Source organism: Rhinopithecus bieti, unplaced genomic scaffold (assembly GCF_001698545.2).
Source record: "Rhinopithecus bieti isolate Rb0 unplaced genomic scaffold, ASM169854v2 scaffold_7684, whole genome shotgun sequence".
Classification (NCBI taxonomy): Eukaryota; Metazoa; Chordata; class Mammalia; order Primates; family Cercopithecidae; genus Rhinopithecus; species Rhinopithecus bieti.
The window spans coordinates 3379706-3397585 of record NW_016806071.1 but is presented as its reverse complement, the minus strand read 5'-3'; the positions used below and the strand labels follow the sequence as shown (position 1 = coordinate 3397585).

General features: G+C 43.9%; 1 protein-coding gene across 1 annotated transcript in view; it reads left to right on the top strand.

The window, feature by feature from the left end:
• Nucleotides 1-1642: 1642 nt before the first annotated feature.
• ZYG11B (zyg-11 family member B, cell cycle regulator) overlaps nt 1643-17880 on the top strand; it is a 102781-nt gene continuing 86543 nt past the window's right edge. Inside the window, exon 1 of the mRNA XM_017874590.1 lies at nt 1643-1879. The gene's annotated coding sequence lies outside the window, so the exon portion shown is untranslated. The remainder of the gene's footprint in view (nt 1880-17880) is intronic.

Below are 17880 nucleotides of genomic sequence, written 5' to 3'. Positions count from 1 at the left end.
ACTTTAAAATGGTTAGGCAGATTTTAAAAAGTCTGGGCTTGCATTTTGGATGCTTGTTTTTAAATTTTAATTTTTTCTAGTAATTAATTTTCGTTGTATTTTACAGAAATTTAGTTTTCTGATTGGGGATAAAACCTGGGTCTTTTAGCACAGATGCTTGAGAACTGAGGAGGATTTGACATTAGCTAAAAGACAAATAATTCGCTTGCAGTAAGGAAAGGAAGGCAGAGAGAGTATCAAAGCAGAGGTACAGGTTAGTTGGAAGTCATGGTGGGTGCTGGGAACTTGTAGATGTTCTTTTTGGTTTGTTTGATTTTCTCATGAATTGGAAGCAAAATCATCAGCTAAATGAGGATGAGGGAGGAAGTGTTGGAGGTTTGAAGAGACAGGAGACTTGAAATAGTTATGTAGCAAGGTGGCAGAGTGTGTGAAACTGGAGAAATGTGGTAGGGTAGCCACGCATTATGGCCCCTCGACAATAATGATCTCAAATTTACGGGGAGTCAGTCAACCACGTTTGGCTTTTTCTCCACCCACTCCATTGCTGGAGTTCCGTCAGTACGAAGAAAGCAGAGAACGACTAGAGAAATGAAGGTAATACTGAAGAAATCGACTTCATGTACTTCATGTACTCACCTTCTCCCCAAAACAGCTTAGATTCTATTAGATTCCATTTCATGATGGACAACAGAATCTAAGCTGTTTCAGGAAGAAAGTCAGTACATGAGGCCAGTGTGGGGAGGAATAGCGAAAAGGTAGTTGGATCAGTGGATTTAGGGTCTTGGAGTTGAAGTTTTTGGAGTTGGAGTATTATCAGAGGGAGTGATCTAGAAAGGTAGAAGGTTGTGGCCGGGCGCAGCGGCTCACACCTGTAATCCCAGCACTTTGGAAGGCCGAGGCAGGTGGATCACCTGAGGTCGGGAGTTCGAGACCAGCCTGGCCAACATGGTGAAACCCTGTCTCTATTAAAAATACAAAAATTAGCCAGGCTTGGTGCCGGGTGTTTGTAATCCCAGCTACTCGGGAGGCTGAGGCAGGAGAATCACTTGAACCCGGGAGGTGGAGGTTGCAGTGAGCCGAGATCGCACCACTGCACTCCAGCCTGGGCAACAAGAGCGAAACTCCATCTCAAAAAAAAAAAAAAAAAAAAGAAAGAAAAAAAAGAAAGGAAGAAGGTTGCAATGGGAGTTAGAGGATCAAAATTAAGATTGTAGAGAAGTTACAATTATTCGTATGAACATGAGAGTGAGAGGCTGAACCAAGAATGATCCCTAGAGAAGAGTCTGAGAGGCCGGAGGATTGGAAGAATTAGGTGAATTTTGAAATCACCAAGAATTTTGACAACAGTAGTAATGAACCAGAAGCCCAAATCTTAAAGAATGATGATGAGTGACAGAGGAGTCTATAGGCGACCAAAGCGAGCGGTGCTCTAATCTCTTGTCATAATGTAATATTTAAAGCTCTTCATATTTTGAAGGGAGGCTAGCATTTGGGGGTGTGTTGCTCCTTTAAGGGTCTGGGAGGGGGAGAAACTACAGGTCGGGCTGGGGAGGGGGCGGGACCTCTCGGCTGAGTCTGCGCATTGAGAGCGGAGGCGGGGCCAAGCGCGGGCTCGCGCGCCCGGGCGGGTCCTCGCGGGGGCGGAGTCTGCGCTCGGGTTCGGGCTGCGGCTGCGGCTGCGGCTGCTGCTGCGGCTGCTGCTGCTACACTACTAGCTTAAGGGAAGGAGGCCGAGGCCTGGGCCAAGCCCGGAGCCGCCGCTCGCAGGAGCCTCCTGGAGCCTCCGCGCCGGCTCAGCCTGGGGGCGGGCTCCGGTCCGGCCCGCCGCCGCACCCAGGACGGAGGCTGCATGCCCGAGGACCAGGCCGGCGCAGCCATGGTGAGGGAGCAAGGCCTGCCCTAGCCGCAGCCGCCCGCCACCCTAGCCCCCGCCCGCCGCGCTAGCCCCTGCGGGCTTGCCCCTCCCTGTCTCTGGTGTCCCCTCGGGCTCCCTGCCTTTACCTCTTTCCCTCGTTACCGCCCCCCTCGGTGTCCAGCTCCTCCTTGCCGGTGCTCCCCCATTCACCTGCTGGGGTGAACCCCTTTAGGTGACATCCCTGAATCTCCCTTCTCCCCGATGACATCCTTTTTATCACTCCCAGTGACAGCCTTTTTCGCATTCTTTTTGTCGCCCACTCCTTGTCCTTTAACCCTAACCCTTCCCTCCTTTCTCCTCTATCATTTTGCCTTTTTTTTCTTATGTGATTTTTACTTTCCCCCCTTTCCTCCCTATTTTTCACTGCTCTTCCTTGCTCTTCTCACCCCTCTTCACCATTTTATCTCCACTGCCCCCTCCTCTCCGTGTTCCTTCTCCCCTTCGTCCTCTCCCATCCGCGTTTCCTCTTCCTTTATCGGATGTCCTCGCTCGGTTCGCTTTCACAGCTGTCCCCATTTCCTTCTACGGGCTTGAGGGGTCTAAGCAGTAACAATTTGAGGACTGTTGCTTCCTGGGAGCTGTAGGTCGGGCAGATAGGGATTTGTAGGCTTGCTTCTTCCTTTTCGTTTTTGGAGGCATTGAAGAGATCCTGGAAGCCTATTAACTAGTGTCATTGCAAAACCGGAGTGGTGGTGTGTTACAGAGCAATGAAGTGAGGGCCAGCATGCATACTGTGACCTCAGGAGAGATCTAGTCTTTTGACAGAAATAGCTAAAAAATGTTTTGAATTTCTTTTCTTTTCTTTTTTTTTTTTTTGAGGATCTTTTAATGTAGAGGTACAGCTGGAGGAATTTAAAAATACTTGTTTACAGACTTGACTACTATTACTTAAATGGTTTGTTTTCATTTGGAGGCAGAGACCAAGGGCATTTGAAGACTGACAATCATCTTGGCAGGTTGTGACTGTCTCTTTAAACCTTCTAAAGAGTTCATTTGTTTTGCCCTGTCTGCCTTTAGTTGGGAGAACCTTATATTTGCAGATTTTCTTTCTGTTTGAAAATAGGTTAAGGCCTCAGTTGGTTTTTTTCATTGAGTTGGGTTATAAGTGGTTTGCTGTACATTTATTGAAAACATTGCTCCAACATATGCAACAAGCTAAATTTTGGTCTCTGCGAGGAATAAGGTACAACTAAGTCCTGATAATTACGTTCCCCTAGGAGGTTAGTCAGTTTCTTTTTTTTCCCTCCATCTGTTTTTTAGAAAAGTGATGTACTATTAAATTATTTAATCTATGAATTTTCCCTAACTCACTCTTGCATTTTTAGTCTGTCATTTCCCTGTGTCTGTCTCCTTCACTTTCACACACTGTTAATTGTATGCTAACCTGTTTCTCCCTGTGGAATGTAAGTTCTAGGTAGCAACCGTGCCTTACTTATTATTCCAAGTGCCCAGGCCGGCTAGGTGCTTGAATGATTCACTTTATGGTCTCATTTCCCACCTGACTAGTATAAACTTAAATTGAAATTTGAGGTAGCTAGTGGATTACACAGAAAGAGTGAGTTTGAGAATCGTTGTTTGGAGATGATCTTGCTCTGTGGCCCAGGCTGGAGTGTAGTGGCACAATCATGGCTCTTTGCAGCCTTGAACTCCTGGGCTCAAGCGATCTTCTCACCTTAGCCTCACAAGTAGCTGGTACCACAGGCACGGACTGCCGTGCCCCACTAATTTGTAAAACTCTTTGTAGAAATGGAGTCTCACTGTGTTGCTCAATCTGGTCTTGACCTCCTGGATTTAAGCCATCCTCCCACCTTGGCCTCCCAAAGTTCTAGAATTACAGGCATGAGCCATCATGCCTGGGCAGAGAATCTTAATTTTGGTGCAAAAATGATCTTGAGTGAGGTATGATGATATACTTTTCAGAATAAAGAGCCATCCTACCTAAGACATCACATTGCTGTATTTTGAAAGTGTGGGCCCTTCCATTGAGAATGAATGTATGAGAGGGAGGAGTTATGAACTCCGCTTGAGGTATTTAGGATTCAAAAGTGTCCTTTGAACTGGGCCTGAAAGTTGAATAGGGTTTTTATAGATCATTTTGGGAAGGGGAAGAATGCCTCATGAATGTGAGTAGCAAGTGGAAAGGATGCCCTCACAGGGATTTTTTTTTTTTTAAAGAAAGAAAGTAGGAAGGAATTAGGATGCATTGTAGGAAGTGGTATTACCATTATATAGCATGGAAGGATGCAAGAATGAAGATGTGAAGTAGGAAATGAGGCAAGCAAGATATTGTCTTAGCCCATTCAATCTACTGTAACAAAATACCGTAAACTAGGTAGCTTGTCAACAACAGAAATTTATTTCTCAGAGTTCGGAAAGCTGGGAAGTCCAAAATCAGTTCCCCAGCGGATTTGGTGTCTTGTGAGGGCTGTTCCTGAGTCACCTTTTCACTGTTTTCACACGTGGTGGCAGGGGCCAGGTGGCTCTCTGGGGCCTGTTTTATAAGGGCACTAGCCGGGCGCGGTGGCTCAAGCCTGTAATCCCAGCACTCTGGGAGGCCGAGGCGGGCGGATCACGAGGTCAGGAGATCGAGACCATCCTGGCTAACACGGTGAAACCCTGTCTCTACTAAAAAATACGAAAAAAAAAAAACTAGCCGGGCAACGCGGCGGGCGCCTGTAGTCCCAGCTACTGGGGAGGCTGAGGCAGGAGAATGGCGTAAAACCCGGGAGGCGGAGCTTGCAGTGAGCTGAGATCTGGCCACTGCACTCCAGCCTGGGTGGCAGAGCGAGACTCCCTCTCAAAAAAAAAAAAATAAGGGCACTAATCCCATTCATGTGGGCACTACACTGGTGATGTAATCACCTCCCAAAGGACCACCTCCTCATACCATTACCTTGGGGGTTAGGATTCCAACATATGTATTTAGGGAGACAGAAACATTCAGACCACAGCAGACATATTAGGCATGATTATGTTTTAAACTTTGCATCTAATTAACTTGATTTTTCCTTGATGGTTAAAGCACGTACACACAGAGTAACAGTGTATGTATGGGAGAGGTGAGGAGAAGGCAAAATGTTAGCTTATTTTGAGCTAGGAATTATCAGTGGAGGCTACTTTTCCTCGTGCAGTATTTTTTGTAGATAATAAATACAGTTGAATAAATGGTTATTATAAAGCGTTGTATTTTATATTTGTTAATTTTTTTTTTTTGGAAACGGAGTCTCGCTCTGTCGCCCAGGCTGTCGCACCCGGCCATTTGTTAAATGTTAATTAGGTTGCGTTTGAATAGTTGAGATGTTTAAGATGAATTCTTGATTGGGCATGGTGGCTCACACCTGTAATTCCAGCACTTTGGGAGGCCAAGGCAGGCGGATCACCTGAGGTCAGGAGTTCAAGACCAGCCTGGCCAACATGGCAAAACCTCGTCTCTACTAAAAATACAAAAATTAACTGAGTGTGGTGGCATATGCCTGTAATCCCAGCTACTCGGGAGGTTGAGGTAGGAGAATCACTTGAACCCGGGAGGCAAAGGTTGCAGTGAACTGAGGGCAGGGCCTGAGAGTTTGCAGTTCTTTTTTTTGAGGCAAGGTCTTGCTCTGTCCCTAAGCTGGAGTGTAGTGGCATGATCGCAGCTCACTGCAGCCTTGACTTCCCAGGCTCAAGCGATCCTCTCACCTCAGTCTCCCATGTAGCTGGGACCACAGGTGCCCACCATCACACCTGGCTAATTTTTATATTTTTTGTAGAGATGGGGTTTCGCCATGTTGCCTAGTCTGGCCTCGAACTCCTGGGCTCCAGTGATCCTCCCACCTCAGCCTCCGAGAGTGCTGGAATTATTGACATGAACCACTATGAAAGTTTGGATTTCTGGCTGGGCGCGGTGGCTCACGCCTGTAATCCCAGCTCTCAGGGAGGCAGAGGCTGGAGGATAGCTTGAGCCCAGGAGTTCAAGACCTGCCTGGGTAATACAGCGAGACCCCGTTCTCCACAAAAAGGAAAAAAAAAAAAAAGACAAAAAAAAAGAAGAAAGTTTGCATTTCTGTCGACACCCATGTAATGCTGATGCTGCTGGTCTGTGAACCACAATTTGAGAACTACTGGTCTGAGACATAGTCCTTACTTTTAATTAATCTAACAATGTTTTTGGAGTGTTGTTGACTGTGTTGACATTGGGGAAATCACAGATAGTAAAATAGATGTGACCTTTGGCATTTTTCATCTTATGTATATAGAGCAATTTTATTTATTTATTTATTTATTTATTTATTTGCTTACTTACTTACTTTGAGATAGGATCTTGCTCTGCTGCCTACACTGGAGTGCAGTGGCATGATTACGGCTCATTGCAGCCTCAAACCCCTAGGCTCAAGCAGTCCTTCCAGCTCAGCCTCCCAAGTAAAGCTAGGATTTCAAGTGTGCTCTGTTATATGCAGCTGATTTTTTACTTTTGTGTAAGGAAGAGATCTCCTTGTGTTGGTCAGGCTGGTCTCCAACTCCTGGCCTCCAGTGATCTTCCCACTTTGGCTTCCCAAAGTGCTGGGATTACAGGCACAAGCCACCACATCCAGCCTGTACAGAGTAATTTTAAATGCGAAGAGTTTTAATATATCTTGAGTTTGCTGAAAAAGGACGAGTTGATAGCTGGGCATGGTGGTATATGCCTGTAGTACCATCTGCTCTAGAACCTGAGGTGGGAGGCTCACTTGAGCCCAGCAGTTCAAGGCTGCATTGAGTTATGATCATGCTACTGTACACCAGCCTGGGCAACAGAGTGAGACCTCATTAAAATTAAAAAAAAGAAAGAAAGAAAAGAAAAGAGAAGTTGTGGAATAATGGAATAGTTAGGAGTGACTTTGCAGAGGTCTTACTTTCAAGTAGAGAACTGAGGGATTAAATTGTAGGAGTTATGTAAAGAATAGTCGAGATAGGCCGGGTGCAGTGGCTCATGCCTGGAATCCCAGCACTTTGGGAGGCCGAGGCGGGTGGATCACCTGAGGTCAGGAGTTCGAGACCAGCCTTACTAATATGGAGAAACCCCATGTCTACTAAAAATGCAAAAATAAGCTGGGCATGGTGGCAGGCGCCTGTAATCCCAGCTACTCGGGAGGCTGAGGCAGGAGAATTGCTTGAACCTGAGAGGTGGAGGCTGTAGTGTGAGCAGAGATTGTGCCACTGCACTCCAGCCTGGGCAACAGAGTGAGACTCCGTCTCAAAAAAAAAAAAAAAAAGTCCAGATAGAAGGAGCAGCATGTGCAAATGACCTGTGGTGATAACTCTCTCTTGCCTGCCTAACTCTAACATATCCTGGAGTTCTCCATTCAGGGAACTCAGGGAAACCCTATCCAAAAAACCTAGGTCACTCCCCTCTTTATTATGTAGCACTTTTTCATAGGATATATAGCAACTGTAATTTTATATTTCTTACTATAATTATTTAATTGGAGTCTACTTTCCATGTCCAGAATGTGAAAATCATTGATAAAGAGATGATTTTTGACCAGCTTCTAAGGGCTAGGTGATGTTCTAGGCACTGTGATTACAGAGGTTAAAAAAAACTTGGGATACAGGGAGGGATACACAATAAATAAATTATAAATGTATAATGACAATAGTTATATAATAAATACTAAGGAAAAATAAACCAGGGTATGATATAAAGTGATAGTGTGTGTGTGTGTGTGTGGGGACAACTATTTTAGATAGGATGGTTAAGCAGGAACACTAATAGCTTTTATTTATTTATTTATTTATTTATTTATTTTTGAGACAGGATCTCACCCTGTCACCCAGGCTGGAGTTCAGTGGTGCAACCACGGCTTGCTGCAGTCTCAACCTCCCAGGCCCAAGCCATCCTCCCGCCTCATTCAACTCAAGCAGCTGGGACTATGGGCATGTGGTACCACGCCAGGCTAATTTTTGTATTTTTGTAGAGATGGAGTTTCACCATGTTGCCCAGGCTGCTTTCAAACTCCTGGGCTCATGTGATGTGCCCACTTTGGCCTCCCAAAGGTCCTGGGATTACAGGCCAGAGCCACCGTGCCTAGCCTATTTTTTTCTTAGGACAGTGACATTTTGAACTAAAAAGATGGAAGTTATTATTAATATCAGTAAATGTGTTCTTGAAACTTGAAAAGGATGTGTGTGGGGAATCAATAAATAAATTGAAATCCCTTCCAACCTTATGCTTTTGTACCATAAGTCTGAGCAGTCTCATGCCAGTTTGAATCAGAGTCATTCAGAAGCCCAAGTGGAGAAATGTCCTACAATAGGAAGGAAATCTTACTGAATTTCCTTCTTGCTTAAAAAAAAATTATATATTGCATATAGAGATTAAACATCAACACTAGTGGCATTCTGTATCTCCCGCTACTATTAGACATATAATTTATTAGCTGACTAAAATTCTAAATAATTTGGCAGGACATGATGGCTCACGCCTGTAATCCCAGCACTTTGGGAGGCCAAGGCAGACGGATCACGAGGTCAAGAGATTGAGACCTTCCTGGCAAACATGATGAAACCCCGTCTCTACTCAAAACACAAAAACTAGCCGGGTGTGGTGGCGGTCGCCTGTAATCCCAGCTACTCCAGAGGCTGAGGCAGGAGAATCACTTGAACCCAGTGGGGCGGAGGTTGCGGTGAGCCGAGGTCAAGCCATTGCACTCCAGCCTGGACAAAAAGAGCGAAACTCTGTCTCAAAAAAGAAAAAGTAATAATAATAATAATTCAACATAGGAGGTTATTTTCCTTAGATAAAGCTCATGCATGGACGCAATTGTATACCAAAACAGATTTCCTGTTTCAGTAAAATTTACAAACAAGACTCAGCTAGTTCTCTGTAGGATCATCATTCTAGTCATTTTCAGAGTATCTTGCGTTGAATTTCTCTACGTAAAATTAAGTTACTGAGAAAGTTTTTTATCAAATTTTACTGTGTGGTAAAATTTGTATATCAAACCTTTTATAGATTCCCTTGATTTCAAAATAATAGTAATATCTCTTAAATAGAATGTTAGTTTTTATTCTTTCTTATTAAACGTGTTTGTTGTAGAGGTCATGCTTAATGATTTCCAAGAGTGTATTTTTTGTATAGTTTTTACGAGGCTGGGCATGGCGCCTCACGCCTGTAATCCGCATCTGTAATCCCAACACTGTGGGAGACAAAGGCAGGTGGATCACTTGAGCCCCGGAGTTCGAGAACAGCCTGGACAACATAGTGAGACCCTGTCTCTACACAGAATAAAAAAATTAGGGCACATTTGGGGTCCCAGCTACACAGGATGCTGAGGTGGGAGGATTGCTTGAGCCCGGGAGGTTGAAGCTGCAGTGAGCAGGATTTGCACCACTGTACTCCAGCCTGGGCAACAGAGCAAGACACTGTCAATCAATCAGTCAGTCCATCAGAGATATCTTGATGTGTCATTTAAGAATCATGCTCAGATAAATGTACTCATTTACTCTTTTATCATCAATGTACTTATATTTCTTGTCTTTAACTGTTTGTTATACGAAGAAAAGCTACTGTATTCAGTGTTCAGATTAAGTTATAACAGTGAAATGACGTTATCATGACCCATTCCCCTAATTCCCACTAATTGACACATGTTGAGTAGATAAATTCTTGGATACTCTCAAACTATTCTATTTTTATAAAGGAGAAAATTTTAGATAATTATTAAATATTCAAAAATATACAAATTGAAATAGACATCAATTTTTTTTATTTTTTGTTTTTTCATGGTGACAGGGTCTTGCTCTGTGGCCCAGGCTGGAGTACAGTGGCATAATCATAGCTCACTATAATCATGAACTCCTGAGCTTAGATGATCTCTTGCCTCAGCCTCCTGAGTTGCTAGGACCACAGGCATACGCCAGCATGCCCAGCTAATTTTTTTTGTTTTTGTAGAGGTAGGGTCTAGTTTATGTTGCCCAGGCTGGTCTCAAACTCCTGGGCTCAAGTGATCCTCCTGCCTCAGCCCCTCAAAGTGCTGGGATGTCAAGCCATGAGCCCGGCAGACATCAATATTGAATGTAATGATGTGAGCCTATAGATGAATTGGGAAATGCCGGCTAAAACACTGCTTTTTTCATAGGTCCTAGAACTAGCTCTTAAAGTATATTTAATAAGTGGTAGAAATAGTCATTATTAACAATGGAATAAAAGGTTTTTTTTTTTTTTTAAGAGCCTCAATCTGTCGCCATCTCAAAAAAAAAAAAAAAAAAATTAGCCGGGCGTGGTAGCGCATGCCTGTGATACCAGCTACTCAGAAGGCTGAGACAGGAGAATCACTTGAACCTGGGAGGCGGAGGTTGCAGTGAGCCGACATCGCGCCATTGCACTCCAACCTGGGCAACAAGAGTGAAACTCTGGCTCAAAAAAAAAAAAGTGATTTGGCAGTATGGGTTCAAGAACCACAAAATTGTACACACTCTCTGACCAATTTTCTTGTTATTTTTCTTTTATTTTGAGACGGAGTTTCGCTCTTGTTACCCAGGCTGGAGTGCAATGGTGCAATCTGGGCTCAGCGCAACCTTTGCCTCTCGGGTTCAAACGATTTTCCTGCCTCAGCCTCCCGAGTAGCTGGGATTACAGGCATGCACTACCATGCCCAGCTAATTTTTATATTTTTGGTAGAGATGGGGTTTCTCCATGTTGGTCAGGCTTGTCTTGAACTCCCGACCTCAGGTGATCTGCCCGCCTTGGCCTCTCAAAATGTTGGGATTACAGGCGTGAGCTACCGTGCCTGGTCCAAATCACTTTTATAAAGCACTTTGAAGAAGAATATATCTTCAGCACTTAAGTATTTCTTTGACAAACTTAATGCTACAAGTACTATTCTCACGCGAAGTAATCGTGATTAAGATTTTCCAGGCTCATAAATGAAAGAAAAATAAATTCTGTAGTAGCTAGGCAAGGGTGGAATGAGAAAAGAACACTGGGGGCGTGCCACTCTTCCTACTCAGAATTTTTTTTATTTTGAGACGGAATCTCTCTCTGTCACCCAGGCTAGATTGCAGTGGCGCAATCTCGGCTCACTGCAACCTCCGCCTCCTGGGTTCAAGTGATTCTCCTGCTTTAGCCTTCTGAATTGCTGGAACTACAGGCGCCCACTGCCACGCCTGGCTAATTTTTGTATTTTTAGTAGAGATGGGGTTTCACCGTGTTGGTCAGGCTGGTCTCGAATTCCTGACCTCAAGTGATCTGCCTGCCGTGGTCTTCCTACTCAGAATTTTTAAATTTCTCCCTGTTGTCTGAGACAATAGACCCTGTGAAGATAACTTTTTAACACTGAAAACCTTGAGAGCCAGGACAGTAACATACTTTCAGAATACATTAATTGTGGGGGGAAAAAACCAAAAAGCAGGTCCGGTAGGAATTCAGTAATATTTTAAAATGATACTCTGTTAAACCTAACATCTATTACGCATTAAAAATATCAAGATATTATTGTGTACAGAGTGTACTTGATATGCATGTGAATTTGTGAACTCCTTAAGATCCTTGTGGAGCCTGCAGTTTCGGCCCTCTAGTTTACAGTGGTCTTACAGGGCTGTTGTTCTATACAGATTGTACTGCACAACTCAGCTAACAGCCATTCGTATAGATAGCAATGAATCTGCAGAGATCCGTATCCTGTGTACTTGGTGATGTCTAGCACATAGTAGGGACTCAGCAAATAGTTGTTGAATGAAAGTGTTTTATTTATTTGTTTGTTTGTTTGTTTGAGATGGAGTTTCGCTCTGTCACCTAGGCTGAAGTGCAGTGGCGTGATCTCAGTTCACTAGAACCTCTACCTCCAGGGATCAAGTGATTCTCCCACCTCAGCCCCCTGAGTAACTGGTATCACAGACGTGTGCTACCACGCCCAGCTAATTTTTTTTTTTTTTTTTTTTTTGAGATGGATTCTCGCTCTGTCACCCAGGCTGGAGTGCAGTGGCGCCATCTCGGCTCACTGCAACCTCCGCCTCCTGAGTTCAAGCAATTCTCCTGCCTCAGCCTCCTGAGTAGCTGGGACTACAGGCACATGCCACCATGCCCAGCTAAGTTTTGTATTTTTAGTAGAGACAAGGTTTCACCATGTTGGCCAGGCTGGTCTCGAACTCCTGACCTCTGGTTATCCGCCACCTCAGCCTCCCAAAGTGCTGGGATTATAGGCGTGAGCCACCATGCCTGGCTAATTTTTGTATTTTTTAGTAGAGACAGGGTTTTGCCATGTTGGCCAGGCTGGTCTCGAACACCTGTCCTCAAGTGATCTGCCCCCTTTGGCCTCCCAGAGTGCTGGGATTATAGGTGTGAGCCACTGCGCCTGGCCTGAAAGTGTTTTATATAGCATACTAGGACCTTTATGATCTGATCCTTTTTACTGCTTTAGCCTTATTTCTTATTGTGAGAAATGAGAAAAAGTCTTTACATTTTATGCTCAGTAATAATGAACATTATGCTGTTTTTTGTGCCTCTAAGTTTTGCTTACACTGTTTCTTTTGCCTGGAATGCTGGAGTTTCACCATGTTTGCCAGGCTGGTCTCTAACTCCTGACCTCAAGTGATCCACCCACCTCGGCCTCCCAAAGTGCGGGGATTACAGGTGTGAGCCATCGTGCCTGGTACTACTTCTTAATTATTAAACCTTCAAGTGTCCCTTTATGCCCTACCTCCTTTGTGAAGGCTTTGGTTGCCTGCAGACAACCTTGGGTTAAGCATTTCTGTATGCCTCTCCTGTACATTGTGTGTGCCCTGGTTATAGCAGTTGTTTTCTGTGGTATTATTATTTGTTAATGAGGCTGGCTGTGTCTCCAGATTGTGAGCTCTTTGAGGGCAGGACAGTGCTGTGTTTTTACAGTTTCATGTCATAAACACTTAGTATAGTGCTTGACATGTAGTAAGTACTTACCAGTATTGAACTGAACAATATTGGCCGGGTGTGGTGGCTTATGCCTGTAATCTCAGCACTTTGGGAGGCCGAGGTGGGCGGATCACCTGAGGTCAGGAGTTCGAGACCAGCCTGGCTAACATGGTGGGATCCCATGTCTACTAAAAATACAAAAATTAGCTGTGCATGGTGGCATGCCTGTAATCCCAGCTATTCGGGAGGCTGAGGCAAGAGAATTGCTTGAACCCAGGAGACGGAGGTTGCAGTGAGCTGAGATTGTGCCATTGCACTCCAGCCTGGGCAACAAGAGCAAAACTCTGTCTCAAAAAAACAAAACAATACTGAGTAATACAATATTTGTTCAGTGTGTGTTTGATAGAGAATTGCATAAGGTGATGTTAACTGAGATGTTGTGATACATGAAAAAAATTGAACATTCTGTACAGGTCCCCTGAGGGGAAAAGAGGTTGGATAGGTAAGAAATGTTAGAACAGGTAGTTTCTTTTACTAGCCTAAATGGCACTTTTGACCTAGGAGAAATGTTCTGTCCACAAGGATTTAACAGGAAGAGCTGGGAAGAAAGCCTTGTGATTTCGAGATGAATTGCGAAGCAGTATCCCTTTGTATAAACACTTGAAAGTCACTTGTCTATATAATTTGTAGAGGTGTCCTTCCAGAGAGTAGAATGTTTAAACTCAGATAGTAAATAATCAGTTACTGCTAAATCTAGAGGGGTGGTTAATTCTTTTAAAAACTTTTATTAACTTTTTGTTTTTTATTTTTTTGAGACAGGTCTTCACTCTGTTGCCCAGGCTGGAATACAGTGGTGGCATCTCGGCTCATTGCAGCCTCTGCCTCCCAGGTTCAAGCGATTCTCCTGTCTCAGCCTCCTAAGTGGCTGGGATTACAGGTGCATGACACCATGCTGGCTAATTTTTGTACTTTTTTAGTAGAGTCCGGGTTTCACCATGTTGGCCAGGCTAGTCTCCAACTCCTGACCTCAAGTGATCCACCCGCCTTGGCTTCCCAAAGTGCTGAGATTACAGGCATGAGCCACCACGCCCAGCCCTAGTAGCTTTATATAAAGATCTTTTGTTTTTCTTTTTTGTTATCTTCAGTTCTCCTTTGTGTAAATGTTTTTCTTACCTTTCCAGTGTCTGAATGCCTGCCTATTCAATGTCATATTTTTCTTTTCTAAGGACTTTTTTTTTTGAGATGGAGTTTTGCTCTTGTTGTCAAGACTGGAGTGCAGTGGTGTGGTCTCGGCTCATCGCAACCACTGCCTCCCTGCAACCTCACCTCTCTTACCTCAGCCTCCTGAGTAGCTGGGATTACAAGCATGCGCCACCACACCCGGCTAATTTTGTATTTTTAGTAGAGACGGGGTTTCTCCATGTTGGTCTCAAACTCCCGACCTCAGGTGATCTGCCCACCTCGGCCTCCCAAAGTGCTGGGATTACAAGTGTGAGCCACCATGCCCGGCCAGGACTTTTTTTTTTTAGAAGCTAATAATATTCTGGGCCGGGCGCGGTTGGGCTCAAGCCCTGTAATCCCAGCATTTGGGAGGCGAGACGGGCGATCACGAGGGTCAGGAGTTCGGACCATCCTGGCTAACACGGTGGAAACCCCGTCTCTACTAAAAAATACAAAAAGTAGCCGGCCGAGGTGGCTGGCGCTGTAGTCCCAGCTACTCGGGGAGCTGAGGCAGGAAAATGGCGTAAACCCGGGAGGCAGAGCTTGCAGTGAGCTGAGATCCGGCCACCGCACTCTAGACCGGGCAACAGCCAGACTCGGTCTCAAAAAAAAAAAAAAAAAAGCTGTAATATTCTGGTGATATAACATTTGTAATGTTTCATTTCATAGGCCCTGTAACTTTTTTTTTTTTTTTTTTTTTTTTTTTTTTTTTTTTTTTGAGATAGTGTCTCACCGTATCACCCAGGCTGGAGTGTAGTGACGCGATATTGGCTCACTGCCACCTCCGCCTCCCGGGGTCAAGAGATTCTCCTGCCTCAGGCCCCCGAGTAGCTGGAATTACAGTTATCCACCACCACACCTGGCTAATTTTTGTGTTTTTAGTAGAGACAGGGTTTCACCGTGTTGGCCAGGTGGGTCTTGAACTCTTGACCTCAGGTGATCTGTCCGCCTCAGCCTCCCAAAGTGCTGGAATTACAGGCATGAGCCCGAGCTACAGTGCCCAGCCGGCCCTGTAAACTTTCTCAAGTCATTTTAACTTTCTATGCCTCCATTTTTTAATTTGTAAAATGAAAAGGTTATATTAATCCTCTGTGTGATTCTTCCATCTCTTAAAGAAAAGGTAGTAAGATTCTAGCAAGTTAAAGGCGAGTACTATAGTAGAGTAGATACATTCTATTAGCTATAGTACTGTGGGATCTGGGCAAACTGCTTTTGTAGGCTTAAATTTTGTATAAAGTTGAGCTCTAACCTCTCTGAATGTGTTACCCACCTTTTCACACCAGAGACCTTTTATTTCAATTAAGTTAATATTTGCAAAGTGCTTTGTTTTATTTATTTTAATTTGCTTTTTTGAGAGTCTGGCTCTGAAGCTCTGGCTGGAGTGCAGTAGCACGATCTTGGCTCACTACCACCTCTGCCTCCCAGGTTCAAGTGATTCTCCTGCCTCAACCTCCCAGGCGCCCACCACCACGCCTGACTAATTTTTTTATTTTTAGTAGAGATGTGGTTTCACCATGTTGGCCGGGCTGGTCTTGAACTCCTGACCTCAAGTGATCTGCCTGCTTCGGCCTCCCAACGTGCTGGTATTACAGGTGTGAGCCACTGCTCCTGGCCCTTGTTTTAAAGGTATTTTCATGGACATCCCATTTATTCCTCATTACCATTTTGTGGGACAGTCAGAGGTTTAGCTTCAGTTTTTCAGATAAGGAAACTGAGAAGTTAATTGATTTTCCTAAGGTCACACAGCTGGTAAGTAGCAGAACCAGGACTGACTGTGCAAGCCCAGTGTTCTTTCCATTATTAACGCACTTCTCTGTTTACCATATTATATTTCAAAACTCCAGGTTACTGTAACAGGAAAATAATGCTAAAGTATCTCTTTGAACTGACAGTTCCTGTGATCTGCTCAGTGGCCACTGACCTGAATTTTTGTTTTGTTTCCTAGAATAGCTTTATCACATGACCTTAGATGGAAGAGGAGGGCATTTATATAGCTTTCCAGGTCTTGATCTTTTTTAGGTGGAAGTCTACCCCCTTGCCCTTTAACACATATCCCTTTGCCATAGTGGCCAGGCCTTGAAGTGATATGTGCAAGAAGCTTGCTTTACTTGCTTTTCAATTTGGCATCTAGGAGTCTCCAAAGAGTAGTTGGTGTTCTTTTAAAAAGAAAACCAATTCCCCATAGTTTATACCAAATAGTTCAGTGTATCTGTACCCTTAAGAAAATATTATCTATTATCTGTGATCAATGCCCTTGGTACTACTCTCTTTTTTTTTTTCTTTTGAGACAGGGTCTCTGTCACCCAGGCTGGGGTACAAGTGGCACGATCTCAGCTCACTGCAATCTCTGCCTCCTGGATTCAAGCAATTCTCATGGCTCAGTCTCCTGAGTAGCTTGGATTACAGGCGTGCGCCACCACCCCCAGCTAATTTTTTGTATTTTTAGTAGAGGCGGGGTTTCACCATGTTGGCCAGGCTGGTCTCCAACTCCTACCCTCAAGTGATCTGCCCACCTTGGCCTTCCAAAGTGCTGGAATTACAGGTGTGAGCCACTGCGCACTGCTGGTACTACTTTCTTGACCTTCCTCCTCATCTGTAAAATGATTGCAATTGGGGTGGGGGAGGGTAAAGGGATTAGATCATATCTAAGGTTATAATAGATGTTTATTTCTGGAAGACTGACTTGGTTGAATTAGTAATAGAAAATAAAGGTTTTGGCTGGGTGTGGCAGCTCACGCCTGTAATCCCACCACTTTGGGAGGCTGAGGTGGGCAGATCACCTGAGGTCAGGAGTTCGAGATCAGCCTGGCCAACATGGTAAAACCCCATCTCTACTAAAAATACAAAAATTAGCCAGGTATGGTGATATGCACCTGTAATCCTAGCTACTCGGGAGGCTGAGGCAGGAGAATCGCTTGAACCGAAGAGGCAGAGGTTACAGTGAGCCAAGATCGTGCCATTGCACTCCAGCCTGGGGCACAAGAGTCAGACTTCGTCTCAAAAAAAAAGAAAAGAAAAGTTTTTTAAAAACCCAAACAAAGAGGAGATTTCCCGTGAAGTATTAGGATGAGGAGTCAGAGATATCTAATATCTCAATTTCTCATAGGTACCTGTGAACTCAAATGATATTTGAGTGCCTTTCAGTTTCATTCTTTGGTTTCAAGGCTAGACTTGGGACTTAATATTTCTCTCTGGATATGTAGTCTTTTTCTCTAGAGCCAAATAGTATTTTAAATTTACTTAACAATAAATTTGTGCTTGACTGTTCATTTATTCATGCAATAAACATTTAGTGCCCACTATATAATAGGCATTGTTTTAGGCTCTGATAATACAGTAGTGAAGAAAACGCAGGGTGTTTTTCTATGCAGCTGATATTCTGTGGTAATACATTTATTGAGCAGGTAGTATATGCCAGTTACTGTTCTCAGTGTGTTGCATTTAGGATTTATTTAATTCTGACAACAATCCTGTGACATAGGTACTGCTCTTGTCTGCATTTTACAATCATGAACTGAGGTTCAGGGAGATTAAGTACTTTGCCTAAGGTTATATAGTTTTGTGAATGGTACAGGTAGCATTTTAATCCAGGCAGTCTGACTCCCAAGCCCACACTCTTCATCATAGTATTACATAGTCTTTTAGAAAGATGTCCATAAAAAATCTTTTTCTATCATTAAATTGTCAAGTTTGTAATTTTTGTAGCCACCTGATTTCTGACCCAATCTTTAGAAGAAAGTCACCCAAGGACACAGTAAAGGAGCACTGTGAAAGCCCTTGTGTTCTGTTACAGGAATTATCAGTCTTAGGAAGCTTTTGAGAAGGACATCTTAAGCCTGATTCTTTTTTTTTTTTTTTTTTTTTTTTTTTTTTTTTTTTTTTTTTTTTTTTTTTTTTT